The sequence below is a fragment of the Caretta caretta genome, chromosome 7 (assembly GCF_965140235.1).
Source record: "Caretta caretta isolate rCarCar2 chromosome 7, rCarCar1.hap1, whole genome shotgun sequence".
NCBI classification, from domain to species: domain Eukaryota; kingdom Metazoa; phylum Chordata; order Testudines; family Cheloniidae; genus Caretta; species Caretta caretta.
This window is the reverse complement of record NC_134212.1, coordinates 58584398-58594556: the sequence shown is the minus strand read 5'-3', so window position 1 is coordinate 58594556 and position 10159 is coordinate 58584398. Positions and strand designations below refer to the sequence as shown.

General features: G+C 48.1%; 1 pseudogene; it reads left to right on the top strand.

Annotated features, from left to right (window-relative positions):
- The first annotated feature begins 7140 nt into the window (after positions 1-7140).
- LOC125639794 (histone H2B 5-like) lies at positions 7141-8078 on the top strand (annotated as a pseudogene).
- Positions 8079-10159: the final 2081 nt, after the last annotated feature.

Sequence of the window (10159 nt, the reverse complement as noted above, 5' to 3'; positions counted from 1 at the left end):
CCAAGGGAGGAGAAACTGCTTTTGTAGTTGGCTAGCCATCAACAGTCTTTGTTTAATCCTGAGCTGATGGTGTCAAATTTGCAAACGAACTGAAGCTCAGCAGTTTCTCTTTGAAGTCTGGTCCTGAAGTTTTTTTGCTGTAGGATGGCTACCTTTAAATCTGCTATTGTGTGTCCAGGGAGGTTGAAGTGTTCTCCTACAGGTTTTTGTACATTGCCATTCCTAATATCTGATTTGTGTCCATACATTTGTTGTTAAACCCTGTTTGTGCAATTTCTAATGGGGGGGGGGAAGTTGTGCATATCTCTCCTCACATTAAGGGAGAGGGTGAATTTTTATGAGCTTGTGCTGTGCAGATTTTTCTATACAGCACAATATACCTTTGGGTCTGCTCTCCCAGGGAGGTGAGCACCTGAGTGCTGGGGCAAGTCCCTTAAACTGAGGCTTCCCAGAGCTGACCTCAGTGTGTGTGTGTCTTTCTGCAGATGGGTGTGGCCCTGCCTGTGTATGTGCTAGAGGAGGCTTAAGAGCCTGGCTCAGCAAGACAGGGTAAAGGGGGCCCAGGTGGGCTCAGTGGTATCTCAGTGCATCAGGTGGCACCTTAAAGGGGGCCAACCCATCACACCACCCCTGGCCAAGCTGCTCCAGACTGAGAGTCTGTCTGCTCTGCAAAGCTGATGGGGGCTGATGTAAGTGTCCTCCTCCCCCCGACCCATGTACTCAATGTACACTGAGCTGGGGTTGGAGAACAGGGGGACCCTGTCTGCTGCTGGTGGCTTAGGAGTGAGTGCTGCCAACAGCAGCTGCTACCGCCTGAAAAAGCGTTCAGGTGCCTGAGTGCTCTGCTGAAAGAGAAAGCGCTTCTTCCCCCCGCCCATGCACAGCCCCACACCCCCTCCCCCCCAACACACACACTTACACTTTCTCAAACCAAATCAGAAACGGAAATGGCACCCCCCTGAGCAAGGAGAGGGCCGCAGCTGGGCCATGGGCTCTGGCAAGATGCAGCCCCTGTGCAACTGCACGGAGCCCACCTTGAGTCACAGGCCGAGCGCCAGGCACCACAAGCTGCAGCAGCAGCAGTGCCGAAGCCAGAGTAGCAATACACCATATACCAGGGGTCTCAAACTCAAATGACCACGAGGGCCACATGAGGACTAGTACATTGGCCCGAGGGCTGCACCACTGACCATCCACCCCCTCCCCAGCTGCCCCAGACCCACCCCCACTCCACCTGTTCTGAGGCCCTGCCCCTGCTCCTGAGGGGTGCAGGGTGTGTCAGGGGGCTCAGGGCAGGGGGTCAGGGTGCAGGGTGGGGCAGGGGGTCAGGGTGCTGCAGGCGGCTCAGGGCAGGGCATTGGGGTGCAGGAAGTGTGTGGGGTGCAGCAGGGGGCTCAGGGCAGGGCAGGAGGGGTTCGGGGGGGCGGGATTAATCACAGTTTTAATTGCACTGTTAATAATAGAAGACCAGTGCCCTGGCTCCCTATGGGCTCCCCCTTCCTTCACCACCATGGGCTCCCCAGGCTGGCCAACCCTCCATCACCTCCAGGCCCCACTGCCTCCCCCAGTGCTTAATTTGTACACAAGGGTCTGTGTGCTCCTGGCTGCTCCTCCAGGTACCTCCCTCAAAGCTCCCATCGGCCAGGGCAACACACAGATCCCTGGGCCCCCACTCCCCCAGGTCCCTGCCGCTTCCGGGGCAGAGAAGGGAGGGAGGGAGCCTGCCGGAGCCGCTCTAGATAAATACTGGGAGGGTGGAGGGGCTGCAGGGAGCTGGCGATCCACAGTAAATAACCCCGTGGGCCGCGTGTTTGAGACCCCTGCCATATACCATGCCACCTTCCTTCTGTGCCGCTGCTGGTGGCAGCGTTGCCTTCAGAGCTGGGCACCCAGCCAGCACAGGCTGCCCAGTGCTTCATTTGTGCCAGGCTGAGCCCTGGCACCTCTTTCGATACAATTTAAGCACTGGGGGGAGGCAGTGGGGCCTGGAGGTGATGGAGGGTTGGCCAGCCTGGGGAGCCCACGGTGGTGAAGGGTGATGAAAGGGGGAGCCCACAGGGGGTCAGGGCACTGGTCCTCTATTATTAACAGTGCAATTAAAACTGTGATTAATCATGACTATTTTTTTTAATCTCATGATTAATTGCAATTTTTTATTTGTTTGACAGCCCTAATATACATACACACACACACAATACGGTGATGTCTAGGAGTTCCAACTGAGATCAGGGTCCCATTGTGCTAGACTGAATGCTGCACATAGCAAGAGAGTCTCTGCTCCAAAGGTCTTACAGTCGAAATAGAGGAGGATGGAGAGTCAAAGAGGCTGAATGGACTACTTCTCCTCACAGAAGTCTGCTATAGCACCAGGAATTAAATCCAGATTGCTCGAGTCCCAGTCCTGGGTCTCCTTACCCACAAAGCCATCCTTCTTCCTACAGCAATCCAGTTTAGCTCCCAAGATGAAGGGCACTAGGATAGTACACGGTAGTGTTATTTTTCACTACAGTGCAAGCACATAAACCATGTGCATTTATAAAAGGCGTAGCAGCTTTTACACTGAGATGGTAAGTGACAGACATTTCTCACATTGTCCTTGGATTTATTTGTTTGGAAGTTGCTCTGTTGAGGTTCTGGGGTTGGTTGGTTTGTTTGCCTGAGGTAGCATATCACCATTTTTAGCAGGGTCTCTCGGCTCGGGAAATATCTCCTCTGCCATGGAAATATCTGTATCCTAACAACTACACAAAACAATAGTGAAGTGTGACTAACTGTGAATGGCAGTGCACTGCTGACAAGCTCTGACCATTAACATTTTCCTTTGTTGAGCTCAGCAGGCGAAATGCAGCTAACAGAAGCCGTCTGCTGTGCTGAGTGCTCACAAGGATTTCATTGTGAGCGCACAACAGAAAAAGGAGGGTGGCTCGCTCAGAAAATACAACCTTCTGTGTTGGATTATTTCCTTACACGTTAATTGTGGGGAAGTGTCTTTAGAAACATGATGCTTTTTACGCTGAGCTCCTTGAGGTCTGGCACCGCAGAAGGTGAAATAATTGAGATGAATAGGGCCAAAATCTGCCCTCCAATCTTGTTAATGTCATTAGGTTTGCATGGGTGTAGCTGAGGGCAGAAATTAGCCCATGTGTATGTAACTGAACCCACTTGGGATATCAGTGAGGTTTCAATGAAAGGTCTTGTGTGCTAGAAGACGAGATAAAGGTGTAAGGGTGATGTGCTAATTCCCCCCTAACTCCCCTAGACAGAAGATGTAGGAGACTCGCTAACAGCTTATGTGGAGCATTTACTAGAAGGGGATGACCATGCAATCCCAGAATGGGTTATATATGGCTGACAGCTCATGTCACCCCACTTCTCCCCACTCCCCCCAACTCAGTTAACAGGAGCATGCTTAGCTCTAGCCATTGCACCTGCTGTGCTTGTCTGCAATGTGCCTAGCACGCTACTTGCACTAGGAAAGAGGACAACAGGGTAAACAGGGCTCCATCCCGCCTGTCCTCCCAAGAGTAGTGCCCTCCCACAACCATACTGCCACACTGCTCCTAGGAGAAAGGGAGAGTCGGGGCAAGGCGTATGCTCATGAGTGTCTGACACAGACTTGGATACAGGGCACCAAGACAATTCCATCCCCGTGCTCAGTGTGACGGGACAGCCTTCCCCTCATTGCAGCATGAGGAACTAAGCAACCCGATCCATGGGTCGACCCTGTAATCTGCACCCAAGCCCCTGCCTCATGGAGCCCCGTGGGATGGGAGTACCTTTGGCGTAATACAAACCGAGCAACATAGCTCAAAACTCCCATTACACGCCTTCCTCTGCAGCAGGGGGCATGGATCATGTGGGCACGTCCCGCCTGATCGATTCCCTGCCATCTTAGGGGCTTCAGGCACTAATGGCACCTCGGTCTCTGCCTTCTTTGCCTGTGGCTCACAGTTTAGTCTCCTGAGGGCTGAAATGCTTTGTCATTTGGCTCAGCACAGGGGTGTCTGGGTGAAATGTAATGGCCTGTGTTATGCAGGAGGTCAGACTGGATGATCTAATGGTCCCTTCTGGTCTTAAACTCTGTGAAATCAACAAGCATCTCAGTACCCTAGACATTGCTGATTGTGTCAAGGCATTCTGGCTGCTGTGGTGGGTTATCCCCACTTTACAGATGGGGACCGGAGGCACAGAGAGATGAAGTAGCTGGGCCAAGCTCACACAGGAAATCTTTGAGAGATTCCAGAATTGAGCCCCCTAGCTGGGATCCCAGCTCACTCCCTTCACCACAAGACTAGCCTTCTCTTTGTGGTGGGACAGAAGTTTGAGAGCTAAAACATTCAAACTAATGAGCAGTGAATGAGGAGTAGCAAAAATGTTACACCTTGTCAAACTTTCAGGATCCATCACCACAATACAAATACCTGGTGGTCACCCAGATACTCCTAAATAGCGGAGAATATAAGCCTAGAAATAGCAGCGGAGCAAAGCAGAAGGGGGCCCATTCAGTTGCAAATCTACTAGCATTTTTGAAGCCCTGAGGCCAGGGCACCGGACTCTGAATCAGAAGACCTGGATCCTACCTCTAGCTCTGCCCCAACATGCTCTTTGACGTAAGTCACTTCATCTCTCCATGCCTGGATTTTCAGTAATCACTCTTCAGTCTAGCAGAGAAATGTCTAGCATAATCCAGTGGCTGGAAGTTGAAGCTAGACACATCAGACCGGAAATCAGGTGGAGGTTTTTAACACTGAGAGTAATTAACCAAAGGAACAAATTACCAAAAGTCATGGTGGATTCTCCATCACTGATAATTTTTAAATCAAGGTTAGATGTTTTTTTAAAAGATCTGCTCTAGGAATTACTGTATACGGAAGTTCTATGGCCAATGTTACACAGACAGACTAGATGATCATGGCTTTAGAATCTATGAAATGAGAATGATGACACTTAACCAATCCTGATGAAAAGACATAAACTACAGTTACCAAGTTATAGGCTTCCCTAAAAGAAGATCCTTAACTGGTGTAGATGAGTGGCCCCATCGAAGTCAATGGAGCTGTGTGGATTTACAATTGATGAGGACCTGGCCCATCCGGTTCAATCAAAACAATGTGAAAAGAAAGTTAAGGTTGCCTAGTGATGCATTTAAAAAAAAACCCACTACAACTCCTAGCTGCAAATGCTGCAGTATCAATGGCAAGTGGTAGTGCTTTGGATTGTTACTGGAGAACACTGTGGTACTTTTTTTAAATATAAAGGTAACATTTTTCAAACATAAAAATGTACAGAAAGCAAAGCAAAACCTACACTCAGTGAGTTAGAGAGTCTGTGCAGGGCAGTCAGAGCCATTATCCAAACCCCACTTTCAGAAAAGAACCCTACTGTCTGCTCCTGAAAATATTGACGTTTGAAATCCGAAGCACATGTGATGCATTAATGTGAAACAGGGATTACATACATGCTGCTCATTGCCCTGCAGCTCAGGAAAAGTCCTTATGTAATGAAGAACTGAAAGACTTACGAGGGAATCCAGTGGACTGTTATCGTGTAAAAATACCAGCCCTCTCCAAAGTCAACTCGCAGTTGCTCAAATATATGCCGGTATGTGTTTTGTTTTCCAGCAGGTCTGAGAGAGAAGGAGCCCCATTCATGTCAGCTCCTGGTAATCTCAGACCTACAGCTCAGGGTGTGTGAATGAAACAGTGACTTGGGAAAGTCACTGCTTTTCTTTCCAGTCAATTCTCAAACATATAAAACCCACCGCCAGAAAGCCAAATACACTCAAACAATGACAGTCAGTTTTGTCAATTACAGAAATGTTGTGTAGGCAACAAGAAGGGAATGTTTCACCCAACGAGGGGCTCCGGTTCTGGGTGTTTCTCCTGTCAGAAAAACCCCGAATCATTTCTTGATGCTTCGTATTTTTCCTATTAATAACCAGCTGAATCCCATAAACTTTAATCCCACGCCTGGCTGATGCCAGCAGTGACTCTTTAATCAACACCAAACGAGCGAAATAGAATAACAATGCTTGGCGCTTATGGGGTGCCAAACAGTTACTGTTGAAAATAGCACTTGAGCCAGCATAGATAGAGCAGCAAACCCAGCTTTCTCAGAGCTCTCTGCTAATGTCTTAACCAAGCAAATCTCCCAGTGACTTGGCCTGAAGTCAATGGGAGTTTTGCTTAGGAAAAAAGCGCTGAAGAGGACCTTCATACCAGAGAAGCTTTCAGATGTATCAGAATTAAGGCCCACTCCCAGCATTTTCTGAGGCCTTGGTGTCCTTAGAGTTTCCTGTCCCGTATATCATCCTATAGGGACAGTGGGACTAGGATATGATTACCATAAACAATACAATCTTCTGCTTCTGTGAGGTCTCTGATCATGGCAGGGAAGTCACGGACTGGATGTGGGACATGCTTTTATAAGCTTGGATACAGTTTGCATCTGTGTAGCAGAGTGAGGGGCTATTTTGGGTCATTCAAATTTCTGTGGCAAGGCCGGTAGGACCAGGTGTGCTTCTGTATTGTGCCAAGCCTTGGGAGAACCCACAGGATCAATAGGGCTCCTTGATATGGTGTCTGACAACACTAGGGACTTGTGCTCCCTATTAGGCAATAGCTTGAGAAGCACTGATCTAGACTATCTGATGTAGGGGACCGGCAATTTTTTTCCAATGTGTGCGCAGACCAGCAGCCGATGGCTCGTGGACCGGCACCACCACTTTCAGTAGCACTGGTCTAGATCTCGTGTCCTTTAGGTGCAGAGGCAAAGCTCTCCAGAGCCAGTCTCTGGAACAGCCTGCTTGCAGAAGACACAGGCAAGCACAATGCCTCTTCTGCGGCTAGGGTAGAACTCCTACTTCTCTTTTTCGGGTGTGCACCCTGTATTTCCCCAGGCTACACTGAGCCCAGTCCCACAGCCATAGGCTCAGACTCTTGGTGCAAAGTGGTGGTCAGTGCTGGTATTTCCATATTTTCCCACTCAGGGCTACATTTTTGTCTTCCTCTAGTGGTGTCTGGGCTACACAGCTATGGCCATGGCTAACACAGCTGGGTTTTTAGCTCCCCTACACAGGTCTGAAAGGAGGAGTGAATTCCCTGTGCTTGCTTCTCCCTGTTTGCCCCTGAGTTACGACCAATGCACCTGCTCTCACCTGACAGCTATGAAGAGGGAGATTTGGGGAGGAAAAACAAGAAGAGCCTGTGAAGCACCAAAGAACTGCATTTGTCTTGGAGTGCTTCCTTTGAGACAGGGACCGTGTGTCTGTCATTCTGAATTACTTCTGTCTAAGCTGGGATTCTAGTTGTTACTCAACAAGTGTGCTCTTGCTAAAATGAGATCACAATAGCCCCATAGCTACTTGCACGGCTTTCGCTATGGCATATATTAGTCCTTTTTAGGCTGGAGTTTTCAAGGGAGCTCAGGGAGGTAGGCCCAGATCCTGAGGTGCCCAACCCCCATAGGAATCAATGTAGGTGCCTAAATACCTTTGGGATTTTGGACACCGAGCTCCCCTTCAATTTCAGTAGGATTTGGGTGCCTATCACCCATGGCCTCCTTTGAAAATCCCAGCTTAAAACACAGAGGCATTGGAGGGAGCGCCCATGCTGGGCCTGAATCTGGGAGTCAGAGAGATCCAATGCACGTGCAGCCAAGAGGACCAGTTCTGGGCAGCAGGGAGTAGCCAGCTTTCAGGAGACCCGAGCCAGCCAAGTCCACTTCTTCCCCCAAGAAAGGCTCCAAGGAAGTGGTGTCCAAGGCTCAGAAAAAGGGGGATGATAAGCAGGAGCGGGAAGGAGAGTTATTCCATTTCCACATGCGAGGTGCTGAAGCAGGTTCCCCCAACACTGGCACCTCCGCCAACACCATGGGCATCATGATTCCTTTTCTCAGGGATGGTTTTGAGCACATCACCAAGGAGATGTTCCCTCTGATGCATTTCAACAAGTGCTCGACAACTGCTTCCTCAGAAGAACCACACAACCATGCATCTGCTGCTGCTGCCAGGGTTGCTAGCCAAACTAATCATGCCCAAGGCCACCAAAGCCATCACCAAGCTCATAAGCTCCAGGTAACCAGAAGCCCATGGCTAGTAGTGTTACGAACAATAAGAAGGAACTCTTTAAATATATCAGGAACAAATGAAAGCCTAGCAATGGTACAGGTCTGCTACCAGATGAGGGTGGTAAAATTGTCAATTGTGATGCAGAAAAGGCAGTAGTATTTAATACAACATTCTGTTCTGCATTCAGAAAGAAGCAGGATGGTGTAGTCATATCTTAACATAATAACAAACTACTTTCCACTACATCAGTAACTAAGGAGGCTGGTAAGCAGCAGCTATTGAAGTTAAACATTTTTAAATGCATAGGACCCAAGAGTATCAAAGGAATTGGCCAAGGAAGTCTGAATCATTAATACTGACCTAAAAAAATCTTGAAATACTGGACTAGAGGATGACAAAAAAGGTTAGACAAAGGTTAGGCAAAAATATTATTATAAAGAAGTTATGAGCTTGAGGAAGGTATTGCTGGGGGAGATTCTCTGTCCTGTGTTACACAAGAGGTCAGTCTAGGTGAGCATAATGGTCCTTTCTAGTCTTAAAATCTATGAATCTGTGAAACCTGAGTTAAGGCACTTCACAGATTTTTTTTCCAGTGTTGCTTCTAGTAACATATGCAAGAAAGAATGTAGGAAGGAAACAATCAGGGTGGTAAATAGCCAACTTTGTTGTAAAGCAAAGGGCAATTATAAATTGAAGAGAACTCTGTATTGGAGTTGGCTCATTCCCTAAACTATGATGGTTTATATCCCTCATAATTTTCCCTGGATGTTCTCATTATTCTTATAAATGTGTCTTTTTTTTTTTAATCCTAGTAAAAGTTTAGTCTCCATGACATCTTGTGACAGTAAGTTCCACAGGTTGTTTGTTCACTATATACATTTTCCTTTGTTCACTTTTAAAAGTATTGCTTTTCAGTCTCCTCTTTTTTGTCCCATGAGTCAGGGTTAACAGGAGTGCCCAGTTTACCTTCTCTAAACCATTCATCAGTTTGTAGACTGCTGTCCTGTCCCCCCTTCCTTAAACCTTCTCTGAACTAAACAGTCCATATCTTTTCAGTCTTGTGCAAGAGTCACCCCAGCCCTATAATCATTTTTGTGATTTGTCTGTGGACAGCTGATGAACTGAAAAAGAAGCAAAATTTGCCGCATCAGTGATTTGTTGTGAATTCCTAGCCCAGCTCTGCAAAAGACAAATGGAGGAGGAGAGAGACCCTCAGGGGCACAGAGAAGGAGATACAGAGTAAAACCATTACAGAGTGCTGGAGCTGTAGAGGAGAATGCCCATCCCACCCCACACTTAGCTCCCACACCAGCAAGGGCAAATGTTAGTGGTGTGGGACAAGCAAAGTCCCACGTACAAGGGGGAGCAAGACAAGCTGTGGGCCACACACAAAGGGGAATCTGGTGTGGTGTGGCCTGCATCTGAAAGGGGCTGGGATGGGACAAAAGCACACGTGCAAGTGGGGGTAGAGGCCTGGCCTGCGTACATATGAGGAAGGAGAAGACAGGGCCATGGCCCACATGTGAGGGGGTCAGGAGAGGGTGTGGCCTGCATACAGAGGAGAAGGAAAGGACAGGGCCACGGCCTGCATGCGAGTGTTGCCATCTTAGCTACTTTCTCACTAGATTTTGTGACTTTTTGGTTTCCCTAGTGAGAAAATAAGTGTCCAAGTGACCCATGACAAATCTAGTGACTTTCACTGCCAATTACAGTGACATTCAAAGAAAGAAGTCACCAATATCTATAGTCACAAAATCCTTCACAAGCAGCTTGATAGTGTTAATAAAATCCATTCCATGCTTTTCTTACTACTTTTCTGTTGCACACCAAGTCAATGTCATTACATCTCAATTGAGCATGTCCTCGGAAGGAATCTCATTCCAGGGCTGCATGGGCTGAGATCGCTATAATCTGTAGGCAAGGAAAAGACATTTGTGGAGGCTAATTAAATACTTTGCTAAAGCCAGGCGCACTTTGGAGAGAGCAGCACATTAGCCAGGGCTTGTTTTTACCCAAATGTGTTCTTTCTCGCCACTCCATAGTAGGTAGCACACCCTGTGATGCGGGGAAAGACGGCTAATGAAGCAGGCT